General features: G+C 41.2%; 1 protein-coding gene across 3 annotated transcripts in view; it reads right to left on the reverse strand.

Moving 5' to 3' along the window:
* Positions 1-16,136, reverse strand: part of LOC129855424 (BMP/retinoic acid-inducible neural-specific protein 3-like) — a 110,863-nt gene that overhangs the window by 84,253 nt on the left and 10,474 nt on the right. The window lies entirely within an intron of this gene.

Below are 16,136 nucleotides of genomic sequence, written 5' to 3' on the forward strand. Positions count from 1 at the left end.
TCCTCGCACTAGCTTGCGACTCTACGTCTTACAGGAACGCGCTCACCGACCAAGCACACGCACTGTCGTGGATGCAAGGTTCGATCACTTCTGACACCAATGTAATGAAACAGCAGGGAGCAGGTCTCGAACGCTCGACCTTCCAGCCCGAAGTCCAGCGCGCTCTCGACTGCCGCAAAAGCATGCTCGTGCGGCAGAGTCGATTTCCGCGCTTATAAACCCAGGGTTGTTACAATACTTACAAAGTGGCAAATGGCTTAAGGACATCAATGTCAAGGTATTGAAGTGGCCATCACAAAGCCCTGACCTTAATCCTCTAGAAAATTTGTGGGCAGAACTGAAAAAGAATGTGCGAGCAAGGAGGCCTACAAACCTGACTCAGTTACACCAGCTCTGTCAGGAGGAATGGGACAAAATTCACCCAATTTATCGTGGGAAGCTTGTGGAAGGCTACCTGAAACGTTTGACTCAAGTTAAACAATTTAACAGCAATGCTAACAAATACTAATTGAGTATATGTAAACTTCTGACATACTGGGAATGTGATGAAAGAAATAAAAGCTGAAATAATTAATTCTCTCCTATTATTCTGACATTTCACATTCTTAAAATAAAGTGGTGATCCTAACTGACCTAAGACAGGGAATTTTTAAATGTCAGGAATTGAGAAAAACAGAGCTGAAATGTATTTGGCTAAGGTGTATGTAAACTTCCAACTTCAACTGTACTTCCAGCTACCAGCCAGCCTGCAATATGAAAATTACACTACCCCCAGCCACCAAATTGCATGCACACACCAAAAGAACTATCAAGCTATACGTTACCATGCAACTCATGCCATCCACACAATCTAAAAATAATAATTATAGACTACAAGGCTAAATAAAATATCAGTCTGTGCCTGATGTTTCAGAAATCATTCATTTAACATTGCCTAATTTATTGTTGGATAAGGATCACTTCTGAAAGATTAGCAAAAGCATGAGGAAAATTCAACTCACGCGGGAAAATGCCACGACCATCGCTCTGAATAATGCTAGCAAGCTAACTACACAATCTGCAGAAAACGAAAATAAAAGTTAACTTTAATATCCTGCAGGGTAAAAAATCAGTCTGTGCCTGTTGCTGCTGAAATAATTAATTTAATGGACTAATAAGGATAACAAAAGCATAAGGGGAATATTCCACTACACTTTTGCTAAATCAGACAAAGAATAGAGCTAATGTTATGCAGAGATATTTAGAGAAAGGTGTCCAATGGAGTTCGCCATCTCTGCTCTATAGCTAACGTTAGCAAGCACCATTCCCGTTTCATATGAGAGCTTCCATTCCTCTCATTCCAACTACAGAATCACCAAAAAACTATACATCCCAAGGCAATATGTCAGTCCGTGCCTGCTGACAAACTAAAGGTGTATTCAACATAGCTAAACTCTCGCTCCCTCCCTTGACGAACTGTATTTTTGTCCAGTGAAGCCTACAACCACTTTCCACTAATAGCCACTAATACCATGGCATGGCGTTAGCACCATGTCACAAATGTCATGCACCCACCGGTTAAGTAGCCTTTCCAAAGAAACACACATATGGATTTCTGCATGTTGTTAATACTAAAATGATTTGCTCTAAAGCTACAATATCACTGATTATTTTACCAGCAAGAAAGATAAACGCAACAGACCAACATGTCAGCTTGGCTATACTGTTAGCTAACACAATCCAAACAAGCTAACGTTAGCTAGCTAGTTAGAAAACCGGTAGTAGGGATATAGAAGTGTATAGTATATAGAATTAGTACATACCTAGCAGCTGCTCAAAAATATTTATGCGACTTTTCCACTAAAATACATGTCTGTTCTCAGGCAGATAGGTTAGGTTCGATAGGTTCGAGTCGCGTCTGGGACATTGTTAGCATTTTAACTTTCCCAAACCTTAACCTAATTATCCTAACCTGCTGCATTAATTCTCGTAACCTGATAAGAAAAGCAACCTCTGCAAGTCAAAACCAGTAGGGCCAGGTCGATTAGTACAATCTGTTTGCTGCACACTCAGTATGAATATACACATTAGATCAGGTTTTTGGTTACTGTGTGTAGAACATTGAAATGTATCTACATAAACCAACTCACAACTTTAAATGAACTTAATTCACAGAGAAACATACTAAATGTAGTAAATGCACTAAACAACATGTATTCAATGTCTTTAACAGATACAAATAAATCCAATATAATTTGAAATCATCAGCATTGTCATGAAGAAAATTGCAAAGACTGGATATTTCCCAACTAAATTGTTTAATATTTTAATGCAGCTACAACATTTACACGTGAGAAATGTGAACATTATGGGGATGTTGACCTTAGGATGTTTCGGACAACTACATCATTATTTACATGAGTCAAGTGATAACTGAGCAATAGATTAACCAATTGAAGTTTAAAAGATAATTAACACAATTGTAATAATTAAAAGAAAAACTAAATCAAAAACCAGTTCAGAACAATTCCGTTTTGATTGAACTTTGGAGAAGTCATTCTTTCAATGCTTGTTGAACGCATGCACTGAAACAATAAGAAAAACAAAAGAAAATTAGGATACTGAAAACAATTACTGATTTTGGAATTTAAAAAAAAGTAGAGATTGGAGTTACGCCTAATATGGCAAATTATATTATTTTTCCAAAATGAATTATTATTACAAAAAAAAATGCTGGGTTAAAAAGAACCTAATTTGGGTAATTTCGACAACCCAGTGCTGTGTCAATATTGGACAAATGCAACATTGGGTTAATTCAACCGAGCGGGTTTGGGTTTTGCGTCTAACCCAGTGCCTTGGGTTGAGCACTTGGCCCAACTGCTGGGTAAATTGGACTATATTGCAACCCAGTGTATTGGGTTGTGACATAAACCCAGCACATTAGGTTGGGGGATTGCCCAGCAGCTGTGTAATTTATGTAAACCTTGGGTTATTTTCAGTGTCATTCTAATTTCAATTTTGCTTTCATATTTGCCTCTCTAACATCCCACCCCTCCCTTTCCTACACACACAAACAAAATAGAAATTAATTAATTGAAATTCAACATTGTATTGCCTGTATTTCAGAAATTACATGACGTCAGAAAATGTACAAGAATATATACACTTTTTAAATGGTACATTGAAACAAGGCCCTATTGTCTAAATATGTATTATTTCAGAAGATAGGATTGATTAAAATGTATTTATATTATTTAATGAAGCAAACAGTCTAAACATCAGACTAAACCTCCGTTGAACTTGATGTGCATACTCAGATTGCAATCTGAGAAAAACAAAGTGACACTGTCTGTTTTAAGTGGTATTAACACAGATCTGTCTCTCAGACAGTGCCAGAGCTAATCCATAGAGATTCACTGACACACTTCGGCCATTTTAGGTGACAGCACACACACCATGCTATTTTGCCATACAATAATGGTCTACATTTGAGTCGAGTTAAAACATTGTTACACAGAACAAGTGTCAAATATTACATTTGAAGGTCACTCTAAGAACATGGACTAACAACTCATTATTTAACTGTATTTCATTCATAAAGCACTTTTCAAAATCCACAAAATGTAACATTTGTACGTACTTAAAAAAATAATTGTTGTGATAGAATGAAAGCGTACCAGAACACGCTTCAGTAGTTGAATAAATGAGCCACATACAGTACTGTAGGCAAAAATTAGGCACAAATGTACTAAACAAACTAAAAGTCAATTTAACAGAGCTATAAATAGTGCCTTAAGAGCATATTAACATTGGAATGAGACATTCATGGCCCATCCATCGATCTATTAATTCACAGGAGCACATCAGCCAGAGGGCTGTGCTTCCTCCTGTCACTTCTCACACTATATACAAGAGCAGATACTTATCCACTATTGTTCAGTGGAAAAAAACATTCTCCCTACAGTCTTACTGCAGGGGATTCTGTTCCTGGCAGCTGATACACCATGGTCTGTAGGAATTCCCATAATAGGGCAGTGGCAAAGTTGATATCAATCACATAATAGGACTTGAAGCACACATCTAGTGCCCCAAGCAGTGTACAGTACCTTGGTCCAATGCCGGTTCACTAATGACTGTAAACATCTGTGAGCAGTCCCCAATAAACCAACACTGTCTGGTCACCTCCACCTGGAGGTACTCAACCATGTTGGTCTCAACCATGTTGGTTCCAACCTGTCAGAGAAATCAATTGATTTTAGAATTTGAGGACTAATGCAAAGCATGGAGGCACACTGACAATGCTTTCACACATACACAATTTATTTTGTATATTTTATAGAGATTTACATTAATCAACACCCAATCCCTTTTTATGCCTACATCTTCCATTAATTTGGGGCTGGGGCTCATAGGTTCATTTACACAACACTAACCACATTTCCAGCAAATCATTTCATGAAGTACTTAATGCAATAAAAAAAATGTATGACCGGACTGAAATGCCAGTACAATTTTATAAATGCCTACAGACAATTTGTTCATTAGACATGGTGGATACATTTTTTTAAACTCCTTTATGCGCAAATATTAATATAATAACCATCATATCGAAATAAACGTGGAGTCAAGCAATGATATGTTGTGTGATCCTCTCACTATGACTCGGGAAAGCATGCAGTTTATTAGGCTAGATTAAATAAATTATGGTGAACTTCACAGGATGGTGATGTTCAAGTTGAATGTGCAAGGTGATTTCCAATAAATATTAAGGGTCTTATTCTGGTGATTTGATGATTGATGCTTGGATGCCGTTTGACAAATACAAATAATAAATCACTTTTATCCATAAGAATCTCATAATGTAGATAGACTAACCCCACTGTATGTGCGAGACGATGGCTAAAGCGCATGTGTTAAGACCAGCTTGTGACAAAACCATCAGTAGAGTTGAAAATGTGTTGGAAACCCATTTAACTTATTTGTTTTTGTATTCGGTTCATGGGAATTTAATGGCAAAAAGGCTCTTTGATGTTGTCGGCACACTGCGTTGATAATGAAGGGGGCTGTGCTTTTAATGGTTGGCTCTCCTCTGTGTCTTTCTCACTCAAACACCCACATTCACACACAGCCCAAATCCAAACAATGACAGGACTCAAACCAGAGAAAATAAAAAAACATTACAAAAATAAAAACACAATAAAAACCATTTACAAATTATTATAAAATATTACATTAAAATAAAAGTTTGTAATTGACAAGGATGCAAATGAATACAAATAGTAGAATTATGCCATACTTTTATTTTGAAGGCTAACCGCAACGTCCACTATTGTGGCTAATCCTTATTGTGGCTAGCTTCACAGATGGGTCCAACCGCCATTAATCAAATAAGAACCGTCTTATAAATTAGGGTTATTTTAGATGATGACACCTAGCTATACAGTTAGCTAGCTAACTATAGCTACTGAAACTGATGTCGTTTTGCTATGTTTTTGGGGAAGAACATTGCTTGCATCCATGAGCTAGCTAGCTTTAATGACCAGCACTGTAGGTGCTCGAGAACTTTACCAACATGACAGCATATGTATCAATGAATCGGTGTAACATATGAAATACGAGTGAAAGTGTAATCAATGTGTAATAACTATGTAAAAAATGTATGAACGCGTTAAATTATTATGTGATGTGCAGTCATAATCAGATCCTGATTGGTCTTCAAGCTTATCTGACACATATCTTTTTTGACACGCAAAGACCCAAAAGGCGTACCATAGAAATCCTGGTTGAGAATGAAATGACTGAAGAAATAACGAAACAGCACAGCAAGTAAGTGAAAAATTGTTTTTGATTATGCTTTAGTGGTAATGCGGACATACGTAAATGGCAACAAAATAATTTTTGGGTTAGTGTGGTGTGTGTTTGTGTGTGTAACCTTTATTTAACTAGGCAAGTCAGTTAAGAACAAATTCTTATTTACAATGATGGCCTGCCCAGGCCAAACCCAGACGACGCTGGGCCAATTGTGCCCTATGGGACTCCCAATCACGGCCGGATGTGATAGAGCTTTGATTCGAACCTGGGACTGTAGGGACACCTCTTGCACTGGGGATGCAGTGCCTTAGAACACATGTGTGTGTGTGTCTTAACTATTTAACTGTACTCAAATGCTTAAAAGGATGTAACGGTCGTCCTCCTCCTCTTCGGATGAAGAGGAGGAGTAGGGATTGGACCAAAGCGCAGCATGAAAGTTTGACATACCGAATTTATTAAAGAAAAGACGAAACACGATAAACACTTGAAAAGGATTACCAAAATAACAAAACAACGTAGACAGACCTGAACATGGAACTTACATAAATACACGAAGAACTCACGAACAGGAACAGACTACATACACGAACGACAAAACGAAACAGTCCCGTGTGGTGCACATACACAGACACAGGAGACAACCACCCACAAACAAACAGTGTGAACAGCCTACCTTTATATGGTTCTCAGAGGAAAACGTCAAACACCTGTCCCTGATTGAGAACCATATAAGGCTAATTACAAACAACCTAAACATAGAAACACAAAACATAGAATGCCCACCCCAACTCACGTCCTGACCAACTAAACACATACAAAAATAACAGAAAACAGGTCAGGAACGTGACAGAACCCCCCCCTCAAGGTGCGAACTCCGGACGCACCACCAAAAGTCTAGGGGAGGATCTAGGTGGGCATCTGTCCACGGTGGCGGCTCAGGCTCTGGGCGTGGTCCCCATCCCACCATAATAAATCCCTGCTTCCGTATCCCCCCCTCAATGACCACCCTCCAAATAACCCCAACTAAATTAACTGCCTTGCTCAAGGGTAGAACGGCATATTTTTCCAACTTGCTGGCTCGGGATTCGAAACAACGAACTATCAGTTTGAAAAGGCAGTCCCCTTTTCAAACCCCTGAGCTGCCTGTGGGGAAATCTGCAGGGAGTGATCCGTCAGCCAGAGAGTTACCAACTACAATATCTCTACACTACCTACTGCTGTTGTTCCCTTGAGCAAGGCAGTTTACCCCTATGTGCTTATGAGCTGCTCCCAGCCTGTGATATGTGTGTTGCGTGTCAGGTTGGTCACTGTGAAAGAATATTTGTGCAAATGACCAATAAAGCAGGATGGTAAAATGGCCGGACTATCTTGGGTAGCTGTGCATGTAATGTATCTAGTCCCAAAGTGGCTGCAAGGTTCTGACATGCTGACCAGACATGCGCGAGCGTCGCAAAATAAATGTAGAAATCCATGTTATTCAATTATTGCACCCACACTGCTTGCACGCCAACGAGCGTCTGCGACACCAAGGGCTAAAATAGAACTCATTCCTATTTCTGACGCAGATAGCGCTGCAAATCCTGCCTCTCCCATCTCCTCATTGGTTTATAGAAGCAGGTACCCACGTGCCATCTCCTCATTGGTTATACCCACGTGGGTGATTGAAAGACAAACTGTTTTGCCAGTAGTCGTGGTAATACAATGAAAGTTTAGATGCGATCACCATATAAATTAAACAATGAAAAAGCCTGGAAGGAGGAGAGATGACTAGAAACGATTCGGTTGGCCGTTTTATGTGTGGATTAATTGTCGGAGTAGAGGTCCTTGTGCATTTCAGGTAAAATAACAACTCAGTGTTTATATCCCAATTACAAATTAGCTAGCAACAGCAAGCTAGCCAAATAGGACAAATTAACGTTAGCTAGCAAGTGCAAGCTAACTAGCTAAATTGCCATACATGTTTAATGCTTTTCGACCTGTCCCCAAATTAATGTCATTGGTTCAGAGTTTGTTTTGATATTTTAACCTGCGTGTCGTGATCGCGTTTGGTGTGGGGGGGGGCAAAATAAATTTATGCACGATAGCGCACGCGCGCAACCGGTTTGGGTTCCGTGCAAGAGGCTTTGTTGAAGTTAAGTCTTTTAAGTTTCCATTAAGGTTGTACTATTGGTTATCGATGACAATGTGGAAGATGTAGATGCTGTTTAACACAGGGTCAATGAAAATCTGTTTCCCCCTTCTGTCTCCTCTCTAAAAGGATTTTTTCAGTTTTACTTACCCTCAAACTTTGGAAACAAAGAGACCAGGTTCGACTCATTCAGTGTATCTTTGAAAAGCTGTCCATTCATTGGCCTTGACCTCTGCATTTAAGTACAGAAATAAATGAATGTTAGAAACATAGTTAGCTAAACTAACTTGGCTACATCAAATTTAAGGTAAACTAGCGTTAGCTAGCTAACAGAATTTGCATCCATCCTCCTTAACTTCACAGCTGCCACTGTCAGAAAACCAGTACAGTAACTCTAACTAACTCAATCAATCACCATGCAAGCACGATATAGGCCTGCCAAATAGCTTGGTTAAATTAACCCATATGGAGAATAAGTCAACTCTAGCTAGGTAACATAGCTTGCCAGCTAGCTTAGCTAGGTAACATAGCTATCGAGTGAACACTGACATAATTAGCTAGCTAGCCAAATGTCGTCAAAAACCGTGCATTTGTTATATTCTGCCACAACACTTCAGTAAACGTGCTACACGAGCATGGTCTTGAGGCTAACCTTAGCTAGCTAGCTAACGTTAACACAGCCAGAGACATTAGCATAGAAAATGGCTCATTAGTTAACTATCTGACTCTCAAGCTAACGTAAGCTAGCAACCTAATTATGATAAGACAACCTATTTAACCCGAATAAAATTCATAATTAGTAAAGTTTTTTACTTACCGTTTTCAGTCAGCCAAAACACCATTTGTCTGTCGAAATAACGTTAGCCGCTTTCCACTTTTCAGTCATACTAACTAGAACTAGAATAGCATTCTGGTGGACTTCACACACTGGTGGCGGGAGAATTAACCCACTGGGTGGGTCAAATATCCATAGCCTAACCTTGCTGTATTTACAGAAAAGAACCCAACTTTTGACCCAATGCCTGTAACTCAGCAAGTGGGTCATCCAAACAACCTAAAACATTTTTTTGTGTAACTTACCTCTCACAGCCATGTATGCAAAAAACCTTGACCAGTCTGGTGCACACATATTTCTCTGTCCTCAGTTTGATTGAAGGCCTCAATCTGTATTTTTGCCATGTAACTAGAAAGAGAGAAGGCTAGGGTTGATGTCAAGGTTTTACTGCTAACCTACAAAGCATTACATTGGCAGGCTCCTACCTATTTCTACGATTTGGTCCTGCGGTACATACAGGGCCGGTGTAGTGCTGAAAATCTCCCCCCTGCCAGAACCCCTCCCATTTTTTATTTGTGTCCTTCAAGGCAGCTGTCAATGATCACGTTAGGCTGCGTTTCATTTTTTTTTTATGGCGGTTTGATCGCGGGGGAGGCACTAGTAATGTCTGCAGTTTTCGGTTTGGCTATTTGTTTCAAGTGTATAAATAAATGTCTCTGCCAAAATTTGTCATCTCTCCCATGTCTTATTCAACTAGAAGTTGTTCTGAAATGTTTATTGCTTGCCTACATTTTACTCCCTCCTCTATGTTTAATATAACACACATACATTAATTCTTAATTTTGGTTGCCTATCCTGACGTGAAGTTTGTTGTGTGCCACAGAAAGTATTTGACTCTTGTAAAAAATTAAGGAATTTAGAAGGGGCTGGAGGATTTTGTCAAGATAGTAGGGTCTTCGCCGGCATTGTTTGAAGGTGTGGCTAGGCCTGGTGCAACCACCTGTTCTTGTCCAGCCAGAGAGCTGTCATCATCGGTGGAAGTGCATGGCTCAGAGTCCTCCGGTTTGCCCTCTTCGCTGCTAGAATCAGCGAACAGGGGCTTGTCGTTCTTGGCAAATGAATGGCCTGTCCTAGAAGGCTTGTCATTCTCCAGACAGGCTGATGGACATTGCTGCACACTGATACATTTCACCAGCGAATTTCTTGGGTTTAGAGATTGTGCCTCTTTACTCATAGTTTTTTTTAACTATTCGCTTCCTGATAATTTTTGTCTCTTAGACATGGTAGCAAATTATTTCAAATCTCCATAGATTACCTTTAGCTCAAATGTTATCGACTAGTAGTAGACAGCTAACGTTAACAGGCTAGGTTAGGCTACTGCCTTAATCACTAATCGTCTTTGTCACACACAAATTAGCTTTTTTTTTTGTTGTCAGATTCATTTTTATTAATGTTTCACAATTGGATAAATCCCATATAAGCACACACATCACCATAGCTACCAAGGATAGTGGAGTGAACTTCGGGAGAAGCGGAAAGGGAGTGGGGGGGGACTGCAGCAACGCTATGAGCTGGTGACTGGGGTGCCGCGGGTGGTGTAGTAGCTGATCAGGGGCGCTTGAGGGGGCAGCCAATTGTCAAAATTCCACCTCAAATTCAAGTGCCTCCATTCAAGTGCCCAGCGTACATACCTTATGCTACAGACACAAGACGCAGGCCTCCTAATTGTCCCTTTAATTTCTAAGCAAAAAGCTGGAGGCAGGGCTTTCTCCTTTAGAGCAACATTTTTATGGAATGGTCTGCCTATCCATGTGAGAAACGCAGACTCGGTCTCAACCTTTAAATCTTTATTGAAGACTCATCTCTTCAGTAGGTCCTATGATTGAGTGTAGTCTGGCCCAGGGATGTGAAGATGAACGGAAAGGCACTGGAGCGACGAACCACCCTTGCTGTCTCTAACTGGCCAGTTCCCCTCTCTGCACCGGGATTCTCTGCCTCTAATCCTATTACGCGGGATGAGTCACTGGCTTACTGGCGCTCTTCCAACCCGTCCCAAGGAGTGTGCGTCACTTGAGTGGGTCGAGTCACTGACATGATCTTCCTGTCCGGGTTTGGCGCCCGCCTCGGGTTCGTGCCGTGGGGAAGGTCTTTGTTGCCTATACTCAGCCTTGTCTCAGGGTAGTAAGTTGGTGGTTGGAGATATCTCTCTAGTGGTATGGTGGCTGTGGTTGGCAAAGTAGGTGGGGTTATATCCTGCCTGGTTGGCCCTGTCCGGTGGTATCGTCGGACGGGGCAACAATGTCCCCCGACCCCTCCTGTCGCAGCCTTCAGTATTTATGCTGTAATAGTTTATGTGTCGGGAGGCTAGAGTCAGTCTGTTTTATCTGGAGTATTTCTCCTGTCTTATCTGGTGTCCTGTGTGAATTTAAGTATGCTCCATCTAATTCTCTCTCCCTTTTCCTCCCCTCCCAGAGGACCATCACCCAGGACTACCTGGCCTGATGACTCCTTGCTGTCCCCAGACCACCTGGTCGTGCTGCTGCTCCAGTTTCAACTGTTCTGCCTGCCGCTATGGAACCCTGACCTGTTCACCAGATGTGCTACCTTGTCCCGGACCTGCTGTTTTTGACTCTCTCTCTCCACCACACCTGTTGTCTAACTCTGAATGCTCAGCTATGAAAAGGCAACTGACATTTACTCCTGAGGTGCGGACCTGTTGCACCCTCTACAACCACTGCGATTATTATTATTATTTGACCATGCTGGTCATCTATGAACATTTGAACATCTTGGCCATGTACTGTTATAATCTCAACCCGGCACAGCCAGAAGAGGACTGGCCACCACTCAGAGTCTGGTTCCTCTTTAGGTATCTTCCTAGGTTCCTACCTTTTCTAGGATATTTTTCCGAGCCATCGTGCTTCTACATCTGCATTGCTTGCTGTTTGGGGTTTTAGGCTGGGTTTCTGTATAGCACTTTGTGACATCGGCTGATATAAAAATGGCTTTATAAATACGTTTGATTGATTGATTGATAAGGAACAACACATGATCAAGATGAACTAGGTACTAGTTTAAAGCAATGAAAGACCTAATTGTTACAAAGAATGAATGTATGGTATGGGCTACATTTCTGGATCAGTGTGCCATCAACACTCCTCACTCAGCTGTCCCTGAGAATGAAAGCTCTGTCACCACCGACACAAAGCACAGGCTCTGGAATAAACGCTACCACGGACCTCTGCTCCACAAACAAACACACACACAGGCAATGGCTGTGGACATGGCAGCGGAGACACCACCACGGACCTCTGCCCCATATAACTTCCGCCATCACGCACTTGTCAGAAACAATAAGCCCTGTGCTCTATGAGCTCCTTGTCACGACTCCCCGAGCTACAGGGAAACGCTACTGTGACTGTCCTGAGGCAGAGAAGAGGTCATGCTCTCACATGTACATCATGAGTCTACATATTAACCATTTAAAGCAGTAAATGTTATGTGACTGGAAACTGGATGTGTGACTGGAAACTGGATGTGTGACGATGTTTCGTGATTTTAAGGAGTCTGTGAAAATCATGTCCCTCTTGAAAGACAATATACTATTATATTATATAGGCAATGAGGAGTGGTTGTTGCCGTAGAAGGACATCCCTAATAAAAAAAAAAAAGTTGTTTTCACATGTCGAGCTTAAATTTAAAACAGTGAAAAAAGAGTTCACCTGTTAGCACCACCTTTTCATAGGCGAGGAGAATAACATGTTTTCCCCCCCTGAAAATCACATTTGCCATTTTACATGTCAAAAAACTGTGGAATTGCAGATATACATTTCCACATGTGATTTTCACATATGAATGTGAAATAATGTTATTCTCCTCACATGTGAAAAGATGGTGTTAATATTTGGCAGAAACAATGTTTCCACTGGTAGAATTAGGGTGACCACATCTAAAATGTCCAAATGCGAGACAAGGGAACAATTTTGCGGGACATTCACAGAACAGTGCAATGAATACATTTTGTGGGTCAGGTTAATGGATCAGATTCAAATGGAGACATACACTACATGGCCAAAATGTGGACACCCCTTCAAATTAGTGGATTCGGCTACTTTAGCCACCTCCTTGCTGACAGGTGTATGAAATCAAGCACACAGCCATGCAGCCTCCATAGACAAACATTTTAAGTAGAATGGCCCATACTGACGCAGTGACTTTCACCGTGGCACCATCATAGGATGCCAACTTTCCAACAGGTCAGTTCGTCAAATTTCTGCCCGGCTAGAGATGCCCTGGTCAACGATAAGTATTGTTATTGTGAAGTGGAAAAGTATTGGAGCAACAACGGCTCAGAAGAGAAATGGTAGGCTACACAAGCTCACAGAACGAGACCATCGAGTGCTGAAGCGCCTAGCGCATAAAAATTATCTGTCCTCGGTTGCAACACTCACTATCGAGATCCAAACTGCCTCTGGCAGCAATATCAGTGATCAACCTCACTAATACTTGAGTGGCTGAATGGAACCAAGTCCCCACAGCAATGTACCAACATCTAGTGGAAAGCCTTCCCAAAAGACTGGGCTGTTATAGCCACCAATTTTGGAATGAGCTGTTCGACGAGCAGGTGTCCACATACTTTTGTAGTGCAGTTCTGCTATATGAAGGTGACTGCCTGTTAAAGGGGCAATCCTTAGTTTCTACATAATATTTTTTTAAACATATACATTTTGTATTTGTATTTATTATGGGTCCCCATTAGCCAAGGCAGCAGCTACTCTTACGGGGGTCCAGCAAAATTACGGCTGTTTATACAGTTTTAAAAACATTACAATAGATTCAGACTGTGTGCCCTCAGGCCCCTACTCCACCACTACCACATATATACAGTACAAAATCCACGTGCATGTGTGTGTAACAGTATAAACTTTACGTCGTCCCCTCGCCCCGACACGGGCGCGAACCAGGGACCCTCTGCACACATCAACAACAGTCAACCACAAAGCGTCGTTACCCATCGCTCCACAAAAGCCGCGGCCCTTGCAAAGCAAGGGGCAACACTACTTAAGTCTCAGAGCAAGTGACGTAACTGATTGAAATGCTACTAGCGCGTACCCGCTAACTAGCTAGCCTTTTCACATCCGTTACACTCACCCCCCTTTCAACCTCCTCCTTTTCCGCAGCAACCAGTGATCCGGGTCACGGCACCAATGTAACAGTATAAACTTTACGTCGTCCCCTCGCCCCGACACGGGCGCGAACCAGGGACCCTCTGCACACATCAACAACAGTCAACCACGAAGCGTCGTTACCCATCGCTCCACAAAAGCCGCGGCCCTTGCAAAGCAAGGGGCAACACTACTTAAGTCTCAGAGCAAGTGACGTAACTGATTGAAATGCTACTAGCGCGTACCCGCTAGCTAGCTAGCCATTTCACATCCGTTACATGTGTATAGTGTGTATGCTATCATGTGTGTGTGTGTATGCACCTATGTGTGTGTTGCTTTACAGTCTCCGCTGTTCCATAAGATGTTTTTGAAATCTGTTTTTGAAATCTTATTTTTACTGCTTGCATGAGTTACTTGATGTGGAATAGAGTTCCATGTAGTTCTGGCTCTATTTAGTACTGTGCGCCTTCCATAGTCTGTTCAGGACTTGGGGACTGCAAAGAGACCTCTTGTGGCATGTCTTGTAAGTAGCATGCATGGGTGTCCGAGCTGTATGCCAGTAGTTCAGACAGTTCGGGGCATTCAACATGTCAACACTTCTCATGAATACAAGCAGTGATGAAGTCAATCTCTCCTCCACTTTCAACCCAGAGATTGACATGCATATTATTAATATTAGCTCTCTGTGTACATCCAAGGGCCAGCCGTGCTGGCCTGATCGGAACCAATTGCAATTTTCCAAAATCCTTTTTTGTGGCACCTGACCACACGACTGAACAGTAGTCCAGGTGCAACAAAACTAGGGCCTGTAGGACCTGCCTTATTGACAGTGCTGTCAAGAAGGTAGAGCAGTGCATTATCATAGACATACTTCTCCCCATCTTAGCTAATGTAGTAGTATCAATATGTTTTGACCATGACAGTTTGCAATCCAGGGTAACTCCAAGCAGTTTAGTCACCTCAACTTGCTCAATTTCCACATTATTTATGACAATATTTAATTGAGATTTAGGGTTTAGTGAATCATTTGCCCAAATACAATGATTTTAGTTTTAGAAATAATTAGGACTAACTTATTCCTTGCCACACACTCTGAAACTAACTGCAACTCTTTGTTAAGTGTTGCAGTCATTTCAGTCACTGTAGTAGCTGACGTGTATAGTGTTGAGTCATCCGCATACATAGACACTCTGGCTTTCCTCAAAGCCAGTGGCAATTCATTAGTAAAGATTGAAAAAAAATAATGGGCCTAGATAGCTGCCTTGGGGAATTCCTGATTCTACCTGGATTATGTTGGAGAGGCTTCCATTAAAGAACACCCTCTGTGTTCTGTTAGACAGGTAACTCTTTATCCACAATATAGCAGGGGGTGTAAAGCCATAACACATACGTTTTGCCAGCAGCAGATTATGATCGATAATGTCAAAGGCCATACTGAAGGCTAACAAAACAGCCCCACAATATTTTTATCATCAATTTCAATCAGCCAATCATCATTCATTTGTGTAAGTGCTGTGCTTGTTGAATGTCCTTCTCTATAAGCATGCTGAAAGTTTGTTGTCAATTTGTTTACTTTAAAATAGCTTTGTATCTGGTCAAACACTATTTTTTCCAAAAGTTAACTAAGGGTTGGTAACAGGCTGATTGGTCGTCTATTTGAGCCAGTAAAGAGGGCTTTACTATTCTTAGGTAGCAGAATGACTTGTGTTTGCCCTCAGGCTTGGAGGGAAGCAAAACTTCTAGTAGGCTTAAAATGAAGATGTGGCAAATAGGAGTGGCAATATCGTCCGCTATTATCCTTAGTCATTTTCCATCCAAGTTGTCAGACCCCGGTGGCTTGTCATTGTTGATTGACAACAATAATTTATCACCTCTTCCACACTAACATTACAGAATTTAAAATTACAATGCTTGTCTATCATACTTTGGTCAGATATACCTGGATGTGTAGTGTCAGAATTTGTTGCTGGTATGTTATTCCTAAATTTGCTAATCCTGCCAATGAAAAAAATCATTAAAGTAGTTGGCAATATCAGTTGGTTTTGGGATGAATGAGACATCTGTTTCAATGAATGATGGAGCTGAGTTAGCCTTTTATCCCGGAATTTCATTGAAGGTCCTCCAAAGCTTTATACAATTATTCTTCATTTCATTTATCTTGGTTTCATAGTTTAATTTCTTCTTCTTTTTATTCAGTTTAGTCACATGATTTCTCAATTTGCAATATGTTTGCCAATCGGTTATGCAGCCAGACTTTTATGCCATTCCTTTTGCCTCA

The sequence above is a fragment of the Salvelinus fontinalis genome, chromosome 5 (assembly GCF_029448725.1).
Source record: "Salvelinus fontinalis isolate EN_2023a chromosome 5, ASM2944872v1, whole genome shotgun sequence".
Classification (NCBI taxonomy): Eukaryota; Metazoa; Chordata; class Actinopteri; order Salmoniformes; family Salmonidae; genus Salvelinus; species Salvelinus fontinalis.